The sequence below is a fragment of the Ceratotherium simum genome, chromosome 4 (genome assembly GCF_057802395.1).
Source record: "Ceratotherium simum simum isolate JZ-2026a chromosome 4, ASM5780239v1, whole genome shotgun sequence".
Classification (NCBI taxonomy): Eukaryota; Metazoa; Chordata; class Mammalia; order Perissodactyla; family Rhinocerotidae; genus Ceratotherium; species Ceratotherium simum.
This window is the reverse complement of record NC_141903.1, coordinates 70,599,754-70,625,959: the sequence shown is the minus strand read 5'-3', so window position 1 is coordinate 70,625,959 and position 26,206 is coordinate 70,599,754. Positions and strand designations below refer to the sequence as shown.

Here is a 26,206-nt window from a genome sequence, read left to right as displayed (position 1 = left end):
TCTAGTTGCTGTATGTGGGACGCGGCCTCAGCATGGCCGGACAAGCGGTGCGTCGGTGCGCACCCGGGATCCGAACCCGGGCCGCCAGTAGCAGAGAACGTGCACTTAACCGCTAAGCCACGGGGCTGGCCCAGAACTGTATACTTTAAATGACTGAATTTAAATGGGTTAATTGTATTGTATATGAATTATATCTCCATGAAGCAGTTGAAAAATATGAGTAAGATCAACTTATCTATTTATTAGAAGGAAAAAGGGATGTCAGACTGAATCAAGAAACAATATCTATTTTTTATGCAGTAATTAAAAACTGCATCTTGAAGAAAATAGCTCGGAAATGTTGCAAGTAGCAGGTTACGCAAATACACATCAGAGAAAAACAAAAAGCAGAGTTCATGATATCAATACCATACAAAGTTGAACTCAATGCATTAAGAAAACAAGGAGTTCTCTCTTATATATGAAATGTTTCAAATATATAAAAAATCATGTAGTATAATATGATGAAGAGCTATGTGCCCTCCACCTAGCGTTTGCAAATTTTAACTTTATGCCATATTTGCTTCAACTTTTTTAATTTCTTTCATTGTTCTGTATGAAACTCCATGTGTTGTCCCTCATCCTATCTGCCTCCTTCCTTTAATTTTGTTTTTTTACTTAATTATTTTATGGAGGTCATATTGGCTTATAACACTGTATAATTTCAGGTGTACATTATTATATATCGGTTTCTGTATAGACTGCAGCGTGCTCACCACCAATAGTCTAATTTGTATCCCTCACCGTACATATATGCCCCTTTACTCCTTTCATCCTCCCCTCCTCTTTCCCTCTGGTAACCACTAATCTGTTCTCCTTATCTGTGTGTTTGTTTATCTTCCACATGAGTGAAATAATATGGTGTCATGCCCTGTCTAGCTTATTTCACTTAGCATAATACCTTTAAGGTCCACCCGCGTTGTTGCAAATGGCACAATTTTCTCTTTTTTATGGCTGAGTAGTATTCCCTTGTGTGTGTGTGTGTGTGTGTGTGTGTGTGTGTGTGTGTGTATATATATAGCAAATCTTCTTTATCCACTCATTCATGGATGGGCACTTGAGTTGCTTCCATGTCTTGGCTATTATGAATAATGCTGCAATGAACATAGGGATGTACACACAGATCTCTTTGAATTGTTTGTTTCATGTTCTTTGGATAAATACCCAGAAGTGAGATAGCAGGATTCCACTAGTATTTCTATTTTTAATTTTTTGATAAATCTCCATACTGTTTTCCACAGCAGCTACACCAGTTTGCATTCCCACCAGCAGTGTATGAGGGTTCTCATTTCTCCACATCCTCTCCAACACTTGTTATTTCTTGTCTTGGTAATTATAGCCATTCTGACAGGTGTGAGGTAGTATCTCATTGGAGTTTTGATTTACATTTCCTTAATAATTGGTGATGTTGAACATTTTTTCATGTGTCTGTTGGCCAACCATATATCGTCTTTGGAAAAATGTCTGTTCATATTCTTTGCCCATTTTTTGATTGGACTGTTTTTTTGTTGTTGAGTTGTGTAAGTTCTTTATATATTTTGGAAATTAACCCTTTGTTGGATATATGATTTGCAGACATTTTCTCCCAGTTGGTGGGTTGTCTTTCATTTTTTTCATGGTTTCCTTTGCCTTGCAAAAGTTTTTTAGTCTGATGTAGTCCGATTTGTTTATTTTTTCTTTTGTTTCCCTTGCCTGAGTAGACATGGTATTTGAAAAAATACCACTAAGGCCAATATCAAAGAGTGGACTGCCTATATTTTCTTCTAGGAGTTTTATTGTTTCAGGTCTTACATTCAAGTCTTTAATCCATTTTCAGTTAATTTTTGTGTATGGTGTAAGATAATGGTCTACCTTCTTTCTTTTGCTTTTCTACATACTTTCTCTCTAGAGAAAACCTCATGCAAGGTCATATTGCAACAGTGTTCATAGCCACATTATTCATAAAAAGAAAAAATAGTAAACAATATAAATTTCTATCAATGTGTATGTTGAGGAATAGTCTTGCAACTCATTATGTTATGGAAATTAAAAATGAATGAAATGGGGCTGGCCCCGTTCATTAACCATTAAGCCGTAGTGGTTAAGTGCCCACGCTCTGCTGCTGGCAGCCCAGGTTCGATCCCGGGTGTGCACTGATGCACCACTTGTCAGGCCATGCTGCGGCAGCGTCCCATATAAAGTAGAGGAAGATGAGCACAGATGTTAGCCCAGGGCCAGTCTTCCTCAGCAAAAAGAGGAGGATTGGCATGGATGTTAGCTCAGGGCTGATCTTCCTCACAAAAAAAAAAAAAATGAATGATGTAAGGCTACATTTATCCTCTTAAAAATATATATATATTATTAAATGAAAAGAAAAACCAAGTTAGGATGTTATTTATGAAATGTTCATATATATAATGTTTGAAAATCCATAAATATGTAATAAAGTATTAAAAACAAGTTAAGGAATAATAAAAAATGAAGTCGTGTGATATCTTTTGATACTCAGAATACTTAAATTTTAATGAAGTCAATGCATCAGTTGGTTCCTTTATGGATTGAGCTTTTTTGCCTTCTTGAAATTATCCTTGCCAACCACCAGATCGTAAATATGACGCCAATATTTTCTTCTGAAAGTTTTTAAAGGTTTGCTTTTTGCGTTAAGGTTTTTTTATCCTAGCTAGAATTGATCTTTGTGCCTGGTGTAATTAAAATCTAAATTGATTTGTTTCTATAAGGTTAGTCAATTGTCCCAGAACCATTTGCTGTATTCTTTCTCCACTGATGTGCATGCTCCATCTGTCATGGATCAGGGCTCCATATACTCACAGCCTGTTTTGGAGCTCTCTATTTTGTTACATGGCTCTATTTTTATTTATCTCTACCCTAATACTACTCTGTCTTTATTCTCCTAGATTTATAGTAAGTTTATATAGGATAAGGAAAGTTTCTCCAACTTTTTCAAAAATGTCTTGGCTCTTCTTGGCACTTAGATCTTATGTATAAATATCAAGATTAGCTTCTGAAAGTTTTGTGAATCTTATGATCCCTAAAATGGCATATCCTTCGTTTATTCAGATTTTCTTTTATATCTTTAAATATCTTTCTATAATTTTCTCCATATACACATTGCCATTTTTTGTTAAGTTTATTCCTAGATGCTTATTCATACCTTACTTGGGAATATGTAAATCTTTTTATCAAAGTACCAGGCAAACAGTACATACTCAAAAACTGTTAACTGCTATTATTAATGTGTTTTTTATTATATTCTCTATTAGTTTTTCTTGTTGTATAGGGATGCTTTTGAGCCTTTGCATGTTGATTTTTTATGTAAGAAAACTTGCTTCACTTTCTTATTAGTTCCAATGCTCTTTCTGGGGATTTTCTTGGATTTGCTTCTGGTTTAACATATTTTATCACTTTATGGATATACTCTTCAATTTCTAGTTTCCTAAGAGATATATCTTCAGTAAATGTTAAATCATTCAAATGTTTTTCCTGTATATTTTTCTTTAATGTACAGTCACAAGTCACTTAACAATGGGATGCATTCTGAGAAATGTGTCCTCAGGCAATTTCATCGTTGTGTGAACATCATAGAGTGTCCTCACACAAACCTAGATGGTACAGCCTACTACACACCTAGACCATATGGTACTATTATAATGGGACTACCATTGTATATGTGGTCCATCATGGACCGAAACGTCATTATGCCACACGTGACTGTACTAGTATTATTCCATCTCTAGTTGGGTTTCCCACGATGCAGATTCTGAGATGGAAATTAACATGTAGGAAGATGATCAGGAATCAAGCCTTGGGATCATCATCTATGGAAGGAAAGGGAAAGAGGCAGGATGGGGCAGAGCGAGAAGTTAGTCTGTAATGAAATCTCAAGGGAAACATCAGCCAACACTACAAGAGGCTCCACAGCTGAGGTGGGATGGTATGTCAGACTTTTCTTAAATTGGCGGGAGGGGGCCATGGCCTTAACTTCCTTCATGGACCAGTCATTTAATGCAAATTGTTTAGGAAAAGGAGCTTAACCTCGGACAAGGTGACTCTCTTCATCCACTCATTTCTTGGAAATGACCAGTAGCTGAGGGCTATCTGCTAGGAAATAGCATTCCCAGGCATAGGAAAATAGTCCTCAAGTCCAAAAAGAGTATCTAGTGGTACATCACACTATCAACTAAATATACACTGCGATAATAGATTTTGTGGTGTTGAACTTCCTTGGATTACTGGGATAAACCATATTTGATCATAATATGATTTTTTAAACGTATACACTGATAAATTCAGTTTGCCAATATTTTATACTTTTTTATAAGCACTGCTGAGTTTTATTTGCTAATATTTTATTTCATATCTTTAGTCTTATGTTCATTAGTGATATTGGTCTATTTTTTTATTAATTTATTCATGGACTATTTATTGAGGGATTACTATGTGACATATACTGTTGGAGTGTTTAGGATATAATTTTTGAGAGCATAATTTTTTATTCTCTTTTCATAGAAGCTAGGTATTAATCTGATTTGTTGAACAGCCACAACATACTTAAAGTCTCTATCAAAATATTATAGAAAATTGTTTTTATCCAGGAAAAATTCTTTTTTCTTTTTTTTTTTTGTGAGGAAGATCAGCCCTGAGCTAACATCTGCTGCCAATCTTCCTCTTTTTGCTGAGGAATATTAGCCCTGAGCTAACACCCATGCCCATTTTCTTCTATTTTGTATGTGGGACGCTGCCACACCATGGCTTGAGGAGCAGTGCATAGGTCCGCACTCCGGATCCAAATCAGTGAACCCCAACCCGCTGAAGGGGAGCACATAAACTTACCCACTACACCACTGGGCAGGCCCCTTGTTTTGTCTTCTTAGCATGATATTAAATGCACTTTAAAATTTTATTCTCAGGTTCACATTTGGTGGAAGATTTCTGTTGTTATTACTAATACTGCACATGCTCTTCCTCTCCCTCTTCCCCACTCTCTTTCTCCCTGTGCATCATCCCACTTTGGCTCTTTTAAAGATGCCTGTAGCTGGCCCTATCTGTCAAGAATATGGGTCTACTCCCAGTGTGTTAAGGGACATGGCAGAGTCAGTCAAGGTACTTTGACTGGGCTCTCGGAAATCAATTTACAAACTTGGAGGCAGTTTTCTCCGGCCACATCTTGTGAGCAGGTGCCACATCTTAATCTCTATTTTCAACCAATGAAATATTTTATTTGAAAATCATTTCTAATGCACTTTACTGATAGGAGCTAAACTTCTGGCTTCCACTGCGCATCTACTAACCCAGAGGCCAGCAGGCCCACAACATCAGCTCTGTTCACCATGGTGCACATTCTGCTCCGTGGAGATACGTGCCTTATATTTGAGCATAGCTATAACTCTGTATTTGTTTTTATTATGTTATCTTCCATTAACATTTAAATTTAAGCACTAACTCACTTTACTACCTTGTCCTAAAATATCTGGGAGGCATGTTAAAAGATAAATAGGGGCCGGCCCGGTTGCATAGTGGTTAAGTTCATGCGCTCCACTTCTGCAGCCTGGGGTTTGCCAGTTTGGATCCCGGGTTTGTTGTGTTTGGACCTACACAACACTCGCCATGCTGTGGTGGCATCCCACATACAAAATTTGGGGAAGATTGGCACAGATGTTAGCTCAGGGCCAATCTTCCTCACCAAAAAGTAAAAACGATAAATAATGTAGTACTGCCTTGATCTTCAGTGAAACAAATAATAGTATCTATATTATTTATATAGATTATTATCTGTATTATTATCTAATATATTATCTATATACTTATATAGATTATATATAATATTCTATATTATATATCTATAATAGTATCTATATAATAGTATCTATAAGCAGACATAAAATTATTTAGATAGAGAAAGGAAGACTACATAGGAATCTAATAAATCAAATAGTAGGTGGATCTAACAGCTATTTCTCCCTCTCTGCAGTTTGGGAATGCAACTCCTTTTCATAAACACATGGAACAATTAGATAAATGTTTTAGGCACTGTTAAATAGTACCTTATTTAAGCCTCAAAACAACCCTATGATGTACATGCCATTATTCTATCATTTTAGAGATAAAGAAACCAAAACACAGAGAAGTTAAGTAATATCTTTAAAAGACACACAATTGGTAAGTGGTAAAGCAAGGATTCAAACCTAGGTATCTAACTTCAGAACCAAACTCTTCATCATGAGACACCTGAGGAAAAGCAGCTGGAGATGCCCAATCAGCAAATCACCATGTTCTACAAATGAAGACATAGAGTTATATTACTGATGATAATTACACTGTTGGAACAAATGAGGTTACTCAAGGTGGCGGATAGCAAGAGAAGGAACTGAAGTCAGGATTTGGAGAACAGCAGGTTTAAGTAGAGGTTAGAGACCAAGAAGCCAGCGCAGGAGATAAAGAATCAACCCAGAAGTAGGAGGAGACCAAGAGATGTGTCTTCCAATAATCCAAGGTATTCTGCATATAATACAAAATTTTTTTTTAATTTTTTTGTTTATTGCAGTAACATTGGTTTATAACATTGTATAAATTTCAGGTGTACATCTTTATACTTCTATTTCTGCATAGATTACATCATGTTCACCACCCAAATACTAATTACAACCCATCACCACACACTTGTGCTGAATTATCCCTTTCACCCTCCTCCCTCCCCCCTTCCCCTCTGGTAACCACCAATCCAATCTCTGTCTCTGTGTGTTTGTTTATTGTTGTTATTATCTACTACTTAATGAAGGAAATCATACGGTATTTGACCTTCTCCCTCTGACTTATTTCACTTTGCATTATACCCTCAATGTCCATCCATGTTGTCACAAATGGCTGGATTTCATCGTTTCTTATGGCTGAGTAGTATTCCATTGTGTTTGTTTTGGGTTAGGGTTATATGTTGTGTCTAAAATTCTCTGTTAGACTAAACAGAGATAATTTCCATAATAAAATTCTACAAAAATAAAGTGCGAATCGAATAGACCAGATGATTCTAGCAAAGTTTAGAAAGTAGTATTTTTCAAGTATCATTTAGAATTAATTAAATTGGCTCAGATTTCACTTCACAAAAAAATTCAAATGAGTTAAATATCTTGAGATGAAAAGTACATTCATAGAAAAAAGACCTTATCCTAATTTTCCTGGTATGTCATGACCCATACATTCAGCTTTTAGTAAATTATAATATATTAGAACAAGATTTAATCACAACCTTTACTGATCTGGATCAGCATTTAGTTCAGATTCTTAGAGTGATACTGTTTATATTATTTGAAAAAACATATTCGAATTAGATTCTCAAACACTATTTGTGCTAATTCTTTTTAATACACTGATTGTAGACAGAGATACAGAGCTTTCTCAGCCTCACCATCACATAGCACAGTATGACTTTCCTGCAGAGCACTCATCAGTATTTATGATTAAACCACTACATTTGGTGATGAATTGATAGATCCTTGGCTTCCACATTAATCAGTCAACTCCAGGAGAGCAAGGTCTGCCTCCGTTTTCACTCACCTTTGTAATCCTAGGCATATCACAATGTCTGCATCATAGGAAGAACTCAATCACTATTTTTGAATAAATAAATCATTATGGATAGAGAACTTTCAATGTTGTATTTCAAAGCTGCTTGGGGAAAAATGCGGCTGCTGTTGAACGATGCATCTTTTTCTCCCTCTTGCCATAGTTAACTTAGATGACGCCCAAAATAAAATTCAAAAAAACAAATATCAGACATACTTTTATGAAGGAAAATTCCTAAGATGTCTACAGAATGCTAAAACAACTAAGTGAAAATCAAAAAGTGCATTTATCTGGTTACTCGAATAATCAATCTAATTTTTAGCAATTGACTTGAGTAAATCATTCAAACAGGTGAACCAATCATTTTGACATATCATCTCAGCCTTGAAAAGGAATCTTCAATAGAACTTCTGAACTTACTGCTGATTCCTAAGTAAAGTTAGTGATTTATACACAGAAATAAATTAAACATCTTCTTTGATTCCCTCGCAAACCTGCTGGTTCTCCTCTTCCCCGGCTCAGTTAAAAACTTCCTCCTCTTTCCAGTCATTCAAGCTGGAATCCAAAAATATTCTCCTTCATTCCCCACATATAATTAGTTACCAAATACTCTCAGTCACACCTTTCCAAAGTTTCTCTCCTGTGTCAATTTATTCTTATTCCCACTACCCTAGTTCACACCATCATCTCTTCTCACCTAGACAATTCAATAGCTTGCCCCCTATTCCTAATTCTAGAGAAAAGATTACTTGGGTTAAAAATTCAGAAATCTGGGTTCTATCATTTCCTGTGCTATCAATTGATATGAGCCTCTTTTATCATGTATTAAATACGGGGATTGTGTTCTCTGAAAATTCCCCTAAAGTCATGTAATTTTTCCCCAGCTAAATCCTCCCTTCACATTTCCTCCAATTACATTCTCAGAACATAGATCAAACATCAACTTCCTACTCAAATCCTTCCACAGGAACTCAATGTTGATAGAAAAAGGTTCAAATTACTTAGAATGGAATTCAACTCTACCCAGCATCTGAACCCAACTCACCTTCCTGTCGTTTTCTGCCACATTTACCTTCTAAATTGATGCATCCAGAAATTCCTGATTTGTTGGTTTCCCAAATTTGCCCTATACATTCCTACTTCCATATGTTAACCCCTCTGAGAAACCCTCCTGGATAATACCATCTGTCAGTATCTTTCCCATCCTTCAAGAGCCATGCCAAATGCCATTTCCTCCAGCATTCCTGATTCCTGGCCACACTTAGACTCTCCCTCCCCTTTGTATCCATCAAGATTTGTTTAGACATTTATTTACTTCTCTTCTCATTTTGTTTAGTCTTATCAACCAAATTTTTAGTTTAGACAAGATCTAATTATTTCCTATTTCTCACAACACTTACTGCTTTACAATGAAAATAATCAATGGAAAAATACTTATAAATATTTCAACTCCTAATCTATTTCCCTCCTCCTCCTTTTTCTCTATTTTTTCATTCCCTATTACCTCTAATTTTAAATTAAAAAATACTTTTTCTTTTTAAAATGAAAGTTATTTGTGTAGTGCTTGCTTAAATATATTATTTCCTCAGTATACTGTGCATGCAAAAAAAGTGCTAAAATCACATAGGCTAAGATCATTGATGAATTTTCAATGAATTAGTGAGATTCTTTTATGTTATTGTAAATTATAATAATAGCTCAATAGTTTTCACAGATATATATTTGCCAAAATCTACTCTTTGATTTTTTTTGGCGAGGAAGTTTTGCCCTGAGCTAACATCCATGCCAATACTCCTCTATTTTGGATGTGGGTCACCACCACAGCATGGCTGATGAGTGGAGCAGGTCCACGACCGGGATCCAAACCCATGAACTCATGAACCTGGACCACTTAAGCAGAGCATGCGGAACTTGAACCACTCGGCCACAGGGCAGGCCCCGCCAAAATCTTCTCTTGATGAATACTTGGATAGTTTCTAGTTGAGAGACATTATGAACAAGGCTGTTATGTGCCTTCTTGTATATATATTTTGCAGCATTCATTTCTCTTTGGGAAATATCTAGGAGTAGAACTGCTGGATGATAAGGCAAGTTGGTGCTAAACTTTAGTAAATACCGTCAGATAGTTTTACAAAGTGGTTATACCAATTTATAGTCCTTCAAGTAGTAATCAAGACTCCCACTTGCTTTACACTCCTGCCAAAACTATGCAATGTCAATATTTTAGATTTTAGCTATTCACGTGCCAGGTTTTGCATTTCACACCCAAGAGATGGCCCCTAGATTGCCTGGCACTGATAGCCAATGGGGCTTGCACTCATGAGTTATAAAAGACTGTAGCAAACAAAGAAGCAGTTCTTAACTAGTGCTCACATGAGCACTCACCTAAATCATCTGCCCAGGGCTCAGCACAGAGGGAGGAGGCAAAAACACCCATCTCTCAGTCCTTCCCTGAAAGGGGTTTGACTGGATACTTTACAAACTGCTGCCTGAGCTTGCAGCTTCTAATTAACGTGTTGGTACTTCCACTGCCTTCTCCCTCCAGCTCACTCCAAGGATAAAATCAGGTCACCAACATCTCTCTGGAAGGAGCTTGTACACACGCCTGGAGCCCTAGCTTTTGTGGCTGCCACCACATAAAACATTTTTGCACCAATGTCCTGCTGTACTACCTTTGTCATTCTGGTTCTGGATTCTCCACTTTGTTCCGTTAGGCTGTATTTAGATGAATCCCATACCGTCTTCATGAAAGTGTCTTTACTAAATGTTTTGATATGTTCTTATTTTCAAGATTTTCTTGGTTATACCTGGTCCAAGAATTCTTGATCCACATAAAATTAAAAATCAGCTTGAAATTTTCACACACAAAACATCGTGGTTCAATGTTAATTAAGATTGCATTGAATCTATAGATTCACCAGAGAATAATGGACATCTTTACAATATTGAGTCTTTATAAAACTAGCTATAATTTTTAAATCTCTAGATCAAAGGAAATGAAATAAATTAGCTGAGCAGAAAGAAGCAACAAGGAAGGATGAATTTGAGACAAGAAAAAAGAGAAATAAACAGTGTTAAACATTTCAAGATGAAAAAGTTATTATCAAAAGAGCAAGAAGTTGTATCCTCTATATCACCTGAATCAACTGATATAATATCTGGTTAGATAATTTAGCTAAGTCAGCAATTAGTTTGTCCTTCATTATCGTAAAGAGATGAATTAACTAGAAGAAATCTGGAGATAAAAAATTGGTAAAATGCAACAAAATTACTCATAAAAAGAAAGGAAGTACATTAAGTGTATACAAACTCATTTAAAATGATATCAATTTGAAGGACAAAGCACCTAAAATGCTTACATATTGAAATGTATTAGAGATTAAGGAAAAGAGCTTTTATTTCAGGATAGTTCACTGATTGGCTAAGAAGATCATTTGAAATTGAATAAATACGTGGTCAATGTGTTTTAAACTTGCTGATAAAGAATCATTTTGATCTAAGTGATCTTCCCAAGCAAAATGACAGAAAACCAATACCTAAATCAGTTAAAATTAAAAATGTTTAATGCAACAAGGATTTTATGGGTATAATCTTATTCTCAGTATCAATACTTTCTCTGCATCTTTTTCTCATGCAAAGCCTTCCAACTGAAACAATTGTGATAAAAGCTTGAATTTAATGATACTATAATAGCTCCATTTTTAGTGAAGCGTATGGCATAATTAAAATATATCTAAACTCAAAGCTCTAAGAAGTGAATTGTCTCATTAATGAAATGCCTAAGTGGCCAGGAAGAGAACAAAACAGTCCATCAGAGCACGAGTAAGTATAAAATAAATATTACTGAGGATATACTTTGTCCTAATGAAGTAGCTTTTCGGTATCTTTGATGTGTCAATGGAAGATGACTTTCTGGTTTCAACAGACAATTAGTCATAATATTTTGCAGATATCCCATATGTTAGAGAGAGTAATGTTTATAAAAGTTATAAAGCTAAAAATGTTCCAAAAATGAGAGGAAAGTTATATTTTCTACTTATACAAATATATATTTTTAAGAATATATATGACAAGAACAAATAAAAATAAATATGGTAATAGAACCCAAGGATTTTCAGCAGTCTTTCTAGAAGGGTGCTTTTAAAAATCTATCATGGAACTTATGAAAGTAATGATAAAAATTTCCATGTGGAAACCTGAGGAAAGAAAAAAAAACTCCCTCAATCTGAATGTTCATTCAATACAAAGCATTATATGGAACAAAAGACCCCAAATAGCCAAAGCAATCCTGAGAAAAAAGAACAAAGCTGGAGGCATCACACTCCTTGATTTCAAAGCATACTACAAAGCTATAGCAATCAAAACAGCATGATACTGGTACAAAAACAGACACACAGATCAATGGAACAGAATGGAGATCCCAGAAATAAACCCACACATCTATGGACAGCTAATTTTTGACAAGGGAGCCAAGAACATACAATGGGGAAAGGAAAGTCTCTCCAATAAATGGTGTTGGGAAAACTGGACAGCCACATGCAAAAGAATGAAAGTAGACCATTATCTTACTCCATACACAAAAATTAACTCAAAATGGTTTAAAGGCTTGAATGTAAGATCTGAAACCATAAAACTCCTATAAGGAAACACACGCAGTACGCTCTTCGCCATCGGTCTTAGCAGGATCTTTTTGAATACCATGTGTCATCAGGCAAGGGAAACAAGAAAAAATAAGCAAATGGGACTACATCAGACTAGAGAGCTTCTGCTACACAAAGGAAACCAGGAACAAAATGGAAAGATACCCCAACAACTGGGAGAAAATATTTGAAAATCATATATCCAACAAGAGATTAATCTACAAAATATATAAAGAGCTCATATAACTCAACAATAACAACAACAACAATAACAAAAAACTCAATTAAAAAAATGGACAGGGGATCTGAACAGATATTTTTCCAAAGAAGATAGACAGATGGCCAACAGGTATGTGAAAAGATGTTCAACATCTCTAATTACTAGAGAAATTCAAATCAAAATCACAATAAGATATCACCTCACGCCCATCATAACGGCTATTACTAAAAAGACAAGAAATAACAAGTGTTGGAGAGGATATGGAGAAAAGGGAACCCTCATACACTGTTGGTGGGAGTGCAAACTGGTGCAACCTCTACGGAAAACAGTATGGAGATTCCTCAAAAAATTAAAAATGGAAATACCAGTGGGATCTAGCTATTCCCCTTTGGATATTTATCCAAAGAACATGAAAACACTGATTCAAAATAATATAAGCACCCATATGTTCACTGCATCATTACACAATAGCCAAGACTTGGAAACAACCTAAGTGCCCATTGACAGATGAACGGAAAAGAAAATGTGGTATATATATACGACTGAAAACTACTAGCCATAAAAAAAAGATAAAATCTTGCCATTTACAACAATATGGATGGACCTTGAGGGTATTATGCTAAGTGAAATTAAGTCATATGGAGAAAGCCAAATACCATATGAGTTCCCTCATATGTGAAAGATAAAACAACAACAACAAACATACAAATAGACACAGAGAATAGGTTGGTGGTTACCAGAGGGGAAGGGGCTGAGGGGGAGGGCGAAAGGGGTAAAAACCCACATAGGTATGGTGATGTATGGCAACTAGATTTTTGGTGATGAACACAATGTAGTCCATCCAGAAGTCAAAATATAATGATGCACACCTGAAATTTATATAACGTTATCAATCAATGTTACTCAATAAAAAAATAATTAAAAAATATATTAAATACAATTTTTATGTGAATGATTTCTAGACGCTCAAAGGACCAAAATCTTTGTCACAGCCTCCAATAATTATTGTTCCAATATCATCTCATGTCCCTCTCACACTTTCTCACTACAGTGTGAAAACACTGGTCCCTTTTCAATTTCTTAACTCCTCAAGTTATAGTCTGGCCTCAGAGTCTCTCGACCCACCTAATATGTTTTGGCCTCAGGATTTTTGCACATGCTTTTCCTTTACCTAGAAGGTAATTCCTCTGCACTCTCAATCCAGCTAAGTCCTGTCTATTTGGCTGGTCTCAGAAAATACCACTTAAATACCACTTGCTCAGTGATATCCCCAAATCTGTATTCAATCCCCAGTTGATCTCCTTTAAAATTCCCTTCTTTTTTTATCTTAACAAATACTATAATATACAATGATGTATTTATTTTTATTGTTTCTCTCAGTAGTCAAGCAAAAAAAATATTCAAAAAAAGGCAACTAGAATTACCAAGAGATGGAGAAAATAGAAAAAAATATTCCGATTTTCACTTGGGATGATAACCATTGAGAGGAAACAGGAGGCAATAAAATTGAGATTGGTGGGAAAAGATGAACAGAAATTTCTCTGCAAAATTCTATAAATGGATAAAGTGAGTTTACCTGTTTCTACAGCACCATAAGCCCATGTACTTCTCTTGTAGAATCACAACTACTCAAGATATGGATAACTGGAAAACATTTAAATGTTTAAAAAGTAACTTCATGGCTAATTTCAGATATATTTTAACTTTAACATTAGTTTCAAAATGTTCTGTCCCTTTCACGAGACTCCAAATACCTTTTTTAGAGACAAGATATGGGATTGAATCAATCACTGATCTCACACAGTGTAGAAATAGGAATGGTTTTGACCTCTTTGTTTAGAGTAATAAAATTCTAGCAGAGATTTGCTTCTTTTTGCTTTCATATATTTACTTTATATTCTAATTACCAGAAACTTACAGCATATATAGGGATAAAGAACAAAATGCTCCTGGTTTGCAAAATACAAAATACCAAAACTTAGAAAAAGAATAAAATGTAAAAAATTCTACTTGTGTGTAATGATCATTGTTTTCTTGAAGTACAAAGAAATCAAAACAGATAAATATTCCACTGAAACACAAAATAAAGCATGCATTTTAAATATGAAAGACATGAGATCGAATAATCATAAAACATTCAGTATAATGAGTCAAGATGTTTTAATATGCATAAACGTTAGGAAAAAAATCCCGCATCTTCAAAATTATTGGATGCTAAACAATTGCATTGTCTTTTAAACAACCAAGAAATTGTGATAAGGGAGACATTTTGGAGAAATCTGCTCTATTTCCCTAAAATGTACATGTGGCATTTCCTATATAGCTAAACTTTCTTGGACCAGTTTTAATAGGTGTAGTGGATTTACCATTCTGATTTTCAGAAACACTAAGTCATGATTAGAATAAGAGGGAGGAAGCTAAAATAGAAACGCCAGAGAATGAAAAAAGTCCCCATCTTCAGTCCAAGCACAATAGATTCTTAAAATATGCTTATAATAATAATTTCTGAGATCTTTATACTATAAAATATTGCTGTTCAGTGCAGTAGGGTGTAAGATAATAAGGACTGTACAGGTAAGGATGGGTAGAGAAGAGAGAAATGTCATATTGATAGGCAGATGCTGGGCACCAAACAGGGACATTCACGGGCTAGGTGGCAGTTCTCACAGTGCAAATGATTTAATTTTTTGCCTAAACAAAATTTCAGAGGTCTTCATCAACTGTAAAAACTACCAAATTAGTGAAACAAGGCAACACAATTGGCTTAGATGCATATCTAAAATCCTAAAAAGTTTTTGCTTCTTGTACTTCCCACAGTTACCCATAATTGCAATGACACTGCATATTGAGGACTCCAAATTTCCTTGTCCTGCACTAACAGAAAGGGCCCCCACCCTCTGATTATTAGTCGAGTGCTCACTAAGTTATCATGAACCAAGTCCAGTGTGTGTGAATTCCTTCTGGCCACTGCCTTGGCTGATAGTCTTCCACTGACCTATTCGAAAAGAAATAGAGATGATTTAAGAACCACAGAGAAGGAACTGATTATCCCAAATTAATTCTTTAGCATTCCTGATTTTCTGTCTGAAATTTAGCAGTTAAAACTTTTAGTCTATATTAACTACATTGTAAATTTTTCAAGGAAGAAATAACACTTCGTCAATCGTGTATACATTCATGTGAATAGAAGATCAAATAAATGGCTTGTTAACAAGTAGAGGGAAAAAATAAAGTTCATGGATTCCTAGGAATGGACAAAGGAGGGGTTTTTGAAGGCTGGGAAGTTATGGAAGTTAATCTTCAGCTACCTCACAAATTGGTGAATCCATTATCAAATATTCAGCAAAGAAAACCAGAAGGAAAAAAATTGACTCTGCATTTGAGGTTTATTTTTTGTTTGTATTTGTAGTGGGGCTGGTTGAGAGACATTTTCCCGATAGGCTAGAAAGTTCGTCCTTTCTCTTCAGGTAGCTGAGAGATCAAAGAAACTTCAAAGAAAAGAGGGAAAAATGAAGGGGCTGTTGAAATCTCACAGCAACATTAGAACTGGAGGTGCTGCTTCCAGGGATCTGTGGCACCTAAGGCTATCCTGTGCTGAGCCAAGATTAAGAATTCGTCACAACTCAAGATTCAATTTTCAGGTAACCGAGACTGAAAAAGACCTGTGACTTCACATTCTGCGATGTGAGCAGCCATTTCCAGCAACACGGCCAGTGCTCAGAATCTGAATGAAATCAAACTAGCTAAGAAAACTGAGTTCAATAATTTAATACCAAAAGCCCCACAGCTGTCTTTTTCCTCTGGATTGCTAAAAGATTCGCTGGGGAATTTAAATCATCGTATTCATCTCTTCTCTTCCAAAGTTCACATTTTCAATCTGGAGCCTTGCTGCTCAGTGTGTTCCATAGACCAGCAGCTCCGCTATCTCCTGGAACTTGTTAGAAAAGCACATCAGGAGACAGCTAACCTGCTTAGCTTCCAAGTCGTGTGACAGGAAATGGGGCTGAATAGGCCATACAGTAGGGTGGTTCAAAGCAGAGGTTTTGGAGTTGGGCAGGTCTAGGCTCAAGGCCTGGCTTTGCTTCGGACTTTAGGTACAGTTCAACCTTTCTAACCTTCAATTTCATCATTGTAATGTGGAGAAAATAATTGAATCAAAGAATTATTGTCAAGATTGAGTGAGAATAATACATACAAACTACTCTGTGCTTGTGTCTTCAAAAGCTGGAGAAACAGACAGGCAGACACAGAGAACCACAACGCCCTGGAGCAGAAACCTATGAGCAGAAACCTCCTTGGGACTCAGTGTGGGGTGAGAAAACCTAAATGGTAACTGACGAATTGCTGGAGGCTCAGACAAGTCTGAAATTTACCACCTCCCCGGGGCCAGTCTTAAGGGGCCACGCCCACCTTTTCATGAGCTTTTCCTCCAGGAGCTCTACCAGGTTCTCACAGTGAAGATTGGAGAAAGATCCTATTTTGAAACATTTTGAAACACACCAGAGCATTCTGTTCTTCTTAACAATGCCTGCCCTGTGACCTCAATTCTCTGATGCGTCTAAGAAGAATTGCTGATGTTCAGTTTTTTCAGCTTCTTGCTTGTGATGCTGGAGTGATGACCTCCAAGCTCTTTACGTGCTGCACTGGAAAACTGCACTGGAAAACGTAAGCCCTTTACAAGTCTTTTGATGGACATGTTTTTAGTTCTCTTGGGTAAATACCTAGAAGTGCAATTGCTTAATGAAGATTTTTAGTGTTCCTTTTTTTGGCAATGCATAATTATGACTATACTTAAGTATTGTATTTCAATTTTTTCTTGAAATCCACCAAGTAAATATGAATGTATAATTGGGCAATGGTTCTTAAAAAAACTACATTATCGTAACATATCATTGTTTTGTTGTCAGCTTTGAGATGTGCTGCTAGAAATTGATTATTGAAGAGAGAAGGTCTCACCAAGGAACTTTATTGATTGCTTTTCTTTTTTTCTGCTTTATCAAGAAGCCTCTTGTCTGTCCTTGGGTGATAGGCTAGTCATCAGTGAAGGTTGGAATGTATCCCTTTTCCTACCTGCCCCTCCATGCCTATCCTTCTGACAAGGGCAGAGAAGTCTTAGCGTTCTAAGATCTGGGCATTGACTGTGGGAGTTTCAAGTGAGTTACCAGGAGCAGAGACTGGACCCACCTAGCAGCTCAGCCCAGGGCTGATGACCAGGTCAGGGTACCCCACCACGTGGGTATGAGTGCAGCATCTTCCCTAAACACCACATGGGGATATTCCTGGGACCCTGATAAAGCTCTAGGGAATAACTGAGAACTCAGGGGACTGGGGGAGGGCCTCAGTCACCCATGATTTATGGATAGAATTGGAGCCTATCTTTGTATCCCAAGCTAGTGACAAAGGGCATTTATGCCTGTTACATAACTAGTACTGATAAATGAAACAAATGTAGCAAATTATTTATATTAGAAAAGTTAACATATTAATATTATTCAAGTTATCCTTTTATATCCTTTATATCACTTTTACTTGTTTTTGTTCTACTATTTTTATAAGAAGAGGTATAGATCTGAGTGTCTTTGGGAATAATTTTGAATGTTAATTAATGGGAACTTTTATATTTTGCAGTTATGTTTATAAAATAATTTAAAATTTTAATGTAAGCAAAAATAAGTATATTCTGGATCATCTGATTGATCATTTATATCTGGGAATGGCCCTGTGATTTCTGTGGAGTGTGCATTTATTTTTATGACTTATGTTTTACCCAGTAACGGCCAAATGACATCACGATGTGCTGTACGGATGAAATTTTCACAGTAGTTTAAATTGGGAAAAGTGACTGGAGAATTGTCTTCTTACGTGTGTGATCGTATCATATTAACATTGCAAAAAATCATATTGTAAAAATCTCTAATTTATTTACCCACCACTTGGAGAATTCTCTTTGTACTGAGTAATAATAAATATACAAAAGACTTTTTAATTAAATAGAAATTTTTACTTTTTAGCGTTGAATGTCAGCACTAGGTAATTGATTGAGTCATCAAAAAATGATTGATAGTTTGAAAGAAATACACTATTTAAAAATAATAGAGCACAGAGGATTTTTAGGGCCGTGAAAATAATCTGTGTGATATCACAATGATGGATATATGTCATTATACATCTGTCTAAACCCATAGAATGTGCAACACCAAGAGTGAACCTTAAGGTAAACTATGGACTTTGGGTGATTATGATGTGTCATGTAGGTTCATCTTTTCAGTAAAACATGTACCATTCTGGGGTGTAGTGGTTGTGTGTGCACGCTCCGCTGTGGCGGCCTGGGGTTTGGATCCCGGGCGCGCACAGATGCACTGCTTGTGAAGCCGTGCTGTGGCAGCGTCCCATATAAAGGAGAGGAAGATGGGCACGGATGTTAGCCCAGGGCCCGTCTCTCTCAGCAAAAAGAGGAGGATTGGCGACAGATGTTAGCTCAGGGCTCATCTTCCTCACACACACACGAAAACACAAAGTAGCATTCAGGTGAGAGAGGGTGATCATGGGGGAGGCTATGAATGTGTGGGGGACGAGGTATCTGAGAAATCTCTGTGCCTCCCTCTCAGTTTTGCTGTAAACCTAAAACTGGTCTAAAAACATAAAGTCTTTAAAAAAATTTAAAACTTCCCCCTGCAAAAAATGACAATAATAACTCAAATGAGGGATCGTCATGCTTAACATTGAAAGAACCAAGTGGAGCATTGGTTATCTGTTGCTGCATGACATGTCAGCACGACACAGCAGCCTTAGACCGCCCGCGTGTACTATCTGACGTCTCTGTGGGTCAGGAGCCTGAGCAGGTCTTGCTGTGCCCTCTGCTCAGGGCTTCACAAGGCTTTAGTCAGCGCTCCTGCTCGGCTGTGTCTCATCTGGAGGCTTGACTGGGGCAGACTTCATGCCCAGGCTTGCTCAGGTCGCTCACAGGGTTCACTACTTGCAGTTGTAAGAGTCACGGCAACGTGTTTCTTTAAAGCCAGCAGGAGAGAGAGAGAGTCTCTGGCAAGATGGGATCCTGTATGACATACTGTGACTGTGGTAGTGAGGTCCCATCACCTTTGCCGTGTTCTTTTGGTTAGAAGAGAGTCACAGGTCCCACACTCGAGGGAAGGGGATTATACAAGGGTGTAATACCAGGAGACAGGTATCTGAGGCCACCTACAAGTCTGTCCGTCCCACAATAAATGAAGTGTAAAACTTGCAAATACTCTACTATTAACCCCAACAAGTGTCATTTATGTTCAGCAAAGCAATATCATCTATCATAAAACTAATATAATTAATAAAGTTTTTTTTTTTGTGATGAAGATCAGCCCTGTGCTAACATCTGCCAATCCTCCTCTTTTTTTGCTGAGGAAGACTGGCCCTGGGCTAACATCCGTGCCCATCTTCCTCCACTTTATATGGGACGCTGCCACAGCATGGCTTGCTAAGCGGTGTGTCCGTGCATGCCCGGGATCCAAACCGGCGAACCCCGGGCCACTGCAGTGGAGTGCGCGCACTTAACCGCTTGCGCCACCGGGCGGGCCCCTAAGATAGTTTTATCACTGGTAATACGTGAGAATTTTTCTTCTTTAAAGAGAGATCTGTGTATTACTTAATCTAACCTGAAGAAACACTGTTTTCTTCAGAAGAAAAAGTTCTGTTACTGGGATGATCTATATAGTTATTCTTTAAATTAGCACCTATATAAAAATATTAGTTTTCTAGGGCTGCTGTAACAAAGTATGAACAAACTTGGTGGCTTAAAACAACAGATTTATTCTTTCAAAGTTCTGGAGGCTAGAAATCTGAAAGCGAGGGCCATGCTCCCTCTGAAGGCTCTAGGGTAGGATCTTTCCTAGATTTTGGTGGTTGCTGGAAATCCTTGGCATCCCTTGGCTTGTAGGGGCATCACTCCAATCTCTGCCTCTGTTGTCACCTGGCATTCTCCCTGTATGTTTCTGTGTGTCTTCTTTTCTTATAAGGACACTGGTCATATTGGATTATAGGGCTGATCTCTACTCCAGTATGACATAAGTTTCACTTAATTATACCTGCAACAACCTTGTTTCCAAATAAGGTCACATTCTGAGGTGCTGAGAAGGATATGAATATTAGGGGCACACTATTCTACTCAGACAACCCCTATAGTTTAGTAGTACTGGCACCACATGGTAGACCATTTCTGAAATAACTCTCAATGATCCCCACCTCCTGCTGGTCACCCCTTGTATGATCCCCTCATCTTTTGTGTGAACTGGATCTAGTGGCTTTCTTCTAACAAATAGAACAGACAAAAGAGGTGTCACTTTGAGATTAGGTTGTAAAAGTCTGTGATTTCCATCTTTCTTGCAGACTCTCCCTTTGGCTCTTCTTACTCGCTTGCTCTGATTAAGCAAGCTGTCATGTGGTGAGCTACCCTATGGAGATGCCTGCATGATAAAGAGCTGAAGACATTGTTGGCATCTGGCCACAGTCAGTGAGCAACTGAGGCCCTTAATCCGAGAGCTGGAGAGGACTAAATTCTGCCAACAGCCCCTCTCGAGCTTAGAAATAGTTCCACCACCAGTCATGTTTTAAGGTGACTGCAGACCCAGTTGACAGCTTGATTGCCTTCCAAGATGATCCTTGTGAGAGATCCAGAGCTGAAGGATCCAGCTAAGCTGTGCCTCGATTCCTGATTTGCAGAAATAGTGAGATAATACTGTTGTATGGCACTCAATTTTGGGGCAATTTGTTACACTTCAATAGCTAACTAATATTCACCATTTCTTCTGTATCATTCTCAACAAATACAATAAAACTTGAGGCTACGTTTTACATTTTCTTTTATTTAAAAAAGTCAAGCAAGTACGGTCTAGTGTAGCTTAATATAGCATATCACTAACAGTGTCACTGTAAGCTTTCTATGGATGATTTAATAATAGATGAAATTCTTGCCTGTTATGAACTCTGAAGAAATTCCCAGGGATTTGATCATTAAGGTTTAATTAGAGTTGATGGGATTAATTATTATAGTCATATCAACAACATAATTGTGCTGTGTGTTTGCTTTTAACTGAAGTGCTGGTGTTTTTGTTCTGGACATCTGAAATAAATGGAAATTTATTTCAGTTTGGCCGTTTAGATTAGTTGAGTATTGGGCCAGCCCCATGGCTTAGCGGTTAAGTGCACGCGCTCCGCTGCTGGCGGCCTGGGTTCGGATCCCGGGTGCGCACCGACGCACCGCTTCTCCGGCCATGCTGAGGCCACGTCCCACATACAGCAACTAGAAGGATGTGCAGCTATGATATACAACTATCTACTGGGGCTTTGGGGAAAAATAAATAAATAAATAAAAATTAGATTAGTTGAGTATGGTTTTATTATTGTCTTCTGGTAGTTGGGTTTCTAATGAAACAAACAATTAGCCATTCGACATACCACTCTTCTGTTTCTGTTTATTCTGAAAGAACCAGAAAAGCTAATTTTTTTAGCCAAGAAAAATTTTTTTTCTGTTTTCAATCCAAAGGCTACATAAACCTGCAATATAAAGCCTTGGGAAAAGGAGAATTGGATATAAATGAGTTCCATTTTGATTGTCTTCAATTATTCCATTGATATTAATAGAATGTAAAGACAATGGTAATGAATCTAGTGGTACACTAGGATGTTGAAAACAATTTTAAAGAAATTTCATTATAATTTTCCATTAATTGAATCATTAAAACTCTGTGCCATCAATTTTCCCTTTAAGTAATAAAGCATTGATTATTTAATTTTGAAAAATTTTAAGCATTTGTTTGGCCAATTAACCCAGATTTTTATAAATAATTTATTCAGAACATCTCTTTAAATAAGTGTCTGTAGCATTATTAGTTGAATTACTTCGTTTAATATTGAACTTGAATAGATTCTCAACCCATGGGTTGAGGTCCAAATATAAATGGACTTAGGAGATGTCTTGTAGAATTGGGAGAAGAAAACTGAGAATGATTCCTTGAATTTATATGGTGAGTTTTCTTTTAATTCAAAGCATTTTTTAACCTATCTAATCTTTTGTGAGACAGGTATTAATATGCAACTGGTTTATTATTACAACAAATTAATATAAGAACTAGAACTAAACAGCTGACATGACCCATCCCAAAATTGGTTGTGCCCATAATGGTAATTATCACATTTTTTCATCCTATTAGAGCCTTCCCAAGAGCTCCTATGACCTTCAATGTCACATTTCAATTTTATACCCATTGCAACAAAATAAATAAAATGTTGTTCCATTAATATTTATAATTTCTTTGAGACTGAATATTCTAGATATTTTAATTGCAATCAAATGGAAATTTCAGTGACACTAAATACAGAAATAAGCCAATATTATATCCTATATATATATTATTTTCATATATAAAAAATAGGCCAATTTTTAATTTTCTATTAAGTGTAATGCCCAAATAATAGTTATTACCTGTATTGCTTCTGTAACCAAAGACAGACTAATCTCATTGGCCAAGTTGATTCCTATGCCTATTCTTAGAGATGAAGTGGTTGGGGGACTGGTGAGATCAGACCCACTCCTATCACAAGGATTGAAAATGGGTTAGGGGAGATTCTCCATAGGAAGATTGGGTTGCTGTGATCAGAAGTGGAAAGGCAGTCAGGCAGGCAAAAACAATAGATTTCTACTGCAGGGCAGTAGAGGTTTACATGCCTCTTATATCAGGAAAAAGGAAACTGGATTGCAGATATAGAAACACAAAGATATTTGCTGAACATGCTTTTTAAACCCTCAGTGTGGTGGTGAATGAGCAGTAAGCTGGCTGTGAGACTGACAGTGGGGAGAGCAGCTGCTGCAATGTGATGATTCACTTTAATCAAAGATAGAAGAGAATTCGCCACATCAAGACCATGCATGTCAATAATACATCTATCAATGTACAGAAGATGTCACATCCCATTGAAAGCAATTGAAGTTATATTACACCTCTTAAGAAATAAAAGCGGAGGGCAGGTTATTCCATATTGAAATCACACCCACAATTATTCATTACTTAGATAATAATGACACATTTAGAACTTGTTCAGAGAGCAGAAGAATTCAGACCTGCCTAACTCCAAACCCCATTTATAGTTTCTCAATCTGCTGTGATGCCTCACCTGTCACACATGTTGTGGGGTGTCATGGTTGTACCGCCCTGTTCCTGATGATACTCTGTTCACTCCTCCCTATCATGCATAGGGCCCCCATGGATCACTTTCAGCCACCTGATCTCTGGCCCCCTACATGGTTCCCAAAACTACAACATGAATCATGCTTCCTAATACTGAATCACCCTGGCTCCTTTAGTCTCACAGGAATCAGAAAACCTGTGTTAGTATTTCAGTTCTCTCATACTCACTATGTGATCTTGGACAAATGGCTTAAGCTGTTAGTGCCTCAATCTTCATTCTTTTAATTCTTTTTTTTTTTATTGTGGTAACATTGGTTTATAACATTGTATAAATTTAAGGTGTATATCATTATACTTCTATTTCTGCATAGATTACATTATGTTCACCACCCAAATACTAATTATAATCCATCACCACACATATGTGCTCAATCCTCATTCTTTATTTCTCTCATTCACCCATGAGATTCTCTGACCCCTTCTCCCAGCTTTGTGGAATTTCTGATGATACCAATGAATTTGAACTCATTTTAAATTATCATGTATTTTCTGTCATTTTGTAATTCTTGTGTATTAGGTATGACTTTGCTCTGCAATTCTTGGGGAACAATAGACAACATTTTTTTTGTTTTTTTTTTACAACTTGAATGTGGATTTGAGCCCCCTACTTTTAGTCTAATTTTTTTTTTGTAGGGGAGTGGTAGACTACTACCTCTCTTTAGGGTTGTGCAAATATTCGAGTGTGTGAAAAACGGAAGAAGACCCTGGTCCTTAGTCCATTGTGTTGGTTTTCATTTAATATTCCTTCTATCAAGTGATGCTGCTGCAAACAGCTGCTTCTCTACCATTATTCAGGCACTGCTGCTCCAGAAGGACTCAGATGCCTTCACACAGGTTTTCTGTACTGACTTCAGGCTTCGTCACAGAGACTCTTTTCTCTGTGATGAAGAATCTCAGGATGTAGAGGCCAGGCTTCCACAGATGTCCAAAGGCTTTCAGTCCTCCCTAGTATCTGCCATTAGGACCAAGGGTTTGTGAGTGTGCACCAGATATGAAAACCATAAAGTCCTCCTGTGCCTGCACTAGTCTCTCAGAAGCTATTCTTTCTTTTCTAGGATGAGCAATTTTCTAAAATTACTCCAAGCATAGCCTTCTTCCCCTCTCCCCACTGGGATTATGCAACCTAGTAACCACAGGTGCTTTGAGTCCCAAACAAAAGCCTAAAAAGGAGTTGTCTCCTGGATGCCAGACAATCTCCGTTTCTGCCTCTGAAACCCAAAGCTGTTAACAAGCCTGAACACTAAAGGAAATTGGAGTACAATGCTGGAAGTCCCTATTTCTAAGGGTCTGGGTAACTGTAATGAAATTAAAGTTGCATTTCCTGTGAGAGTCTCATAGAGGAGTGGGAATAAGACAGAAATTATTATCTCAATAAATTTTCCTGTAACATTGTTCTTCATGTATATTTTAGAAGGGTGTCAACTTAAAAATCTGGAGCAGGGATGGTGAATGCATGACTTTTGCAGCCACTGCTTTCTGTCTCATCTATGGCTGACATAGCTAATTAATCATTTCTCCCAATGGTCTACACTTGCTTGTTAATTCTCAACATAATGGGTAAGACAGCCAGTACTAATGAATTTGAATCAGAAATTGAGATTCAAATACGCTTACCATCTGTTCCCTAAAGATTGTATAATGTGGAAAATTCTGGAATGTAACTATGATGCCAATGGGGTGGAGTGGAGTGGAAAGATGAAGGGTGGGGGAGAAGGAGAGAAGATTCAGAGAGGTCATATGGAGCAAGTACTCCATGGGAGCCCACCTTGAACATGGAATTTGCTCTTTAGCCTTTGTTGTGAGCACCTGTGAATTGTGAGTCCATTCAAGAACAACCAGGTTTTGGGAGACAGATACATTCTAAAGAAACTGATTTATTAATCTCACAAATCACTTGGTTAAAAATGAAATTGCTAGATGAGAAGTCTGGAAAATACATATTTAGTGGTCTACCTATTCTTTTACTGTAACAGAGACTTCATGTGAAATAAAATTAATATCAGAAAGTTAATAAAAATATTTAAAGAAAATAAAAAAGAGATGGATATTCCTAAAGCATAATGCCTTCAGGATAAGATAGTGTCATGGACCCATCTCTAAAATAGGAACATATGTGATGAACAGACCAGTGAACTAATGTTGTGGATGGCTGGTGTATTAGGGTTCTCCAGAGAAACAGAACCAATGGGTCATATATATAAAAAATAGATTTATGATGAGAAATTGGCTCACATGATTACAGAGGCTGACAAGTCCCAAGATCTGCAGGGTGATCAGCAACCTGAAGACCCAGGAGAGCTGATGCTGTAGTTCCAGTCTGAGGCTGAGGCTGGCAGGCTTTAGACCCAGGAAGAGCCAATGTTTCAGTTCGAGTCTGAAGGCGGGAAAAAGTTGAAGCCCAGCTTGAAGGCAGTCAGGTAGGAGGAATTGTCTCTTCCCGGGGGAGGGTCATCATTTTTGTTCTCAGGCCTTCAACAGATTGGATGAGCCTGGCCCACCCACATTGGGGAGGGCAA

At 37.2% G+C, this 26,206-nt stretch overlaps 1 long non-coding RNA gene across 1 annotated transcript in view; it reads right to left on the bottom strand.

Annotated features, from left to right (window-relative positions):
• Positions 1-426: 426 nt before the first annotated feature.
• LOC147917323 (uncharacterized) overlaps positions 427-26,206 on the bottom strand; it is a 44,445-nt gene continuing 18,665 nt past the window's right edge. Inside the window, exon 5 of the long non-coding RNA XR_015552004.1 lies at positions 427-15,451. This is a non-coding gene — a long non-coding RNA (uncharacterized LOC147917323). The remainder of the gene's footprint in view (positions 15,452-26,206) is intronic.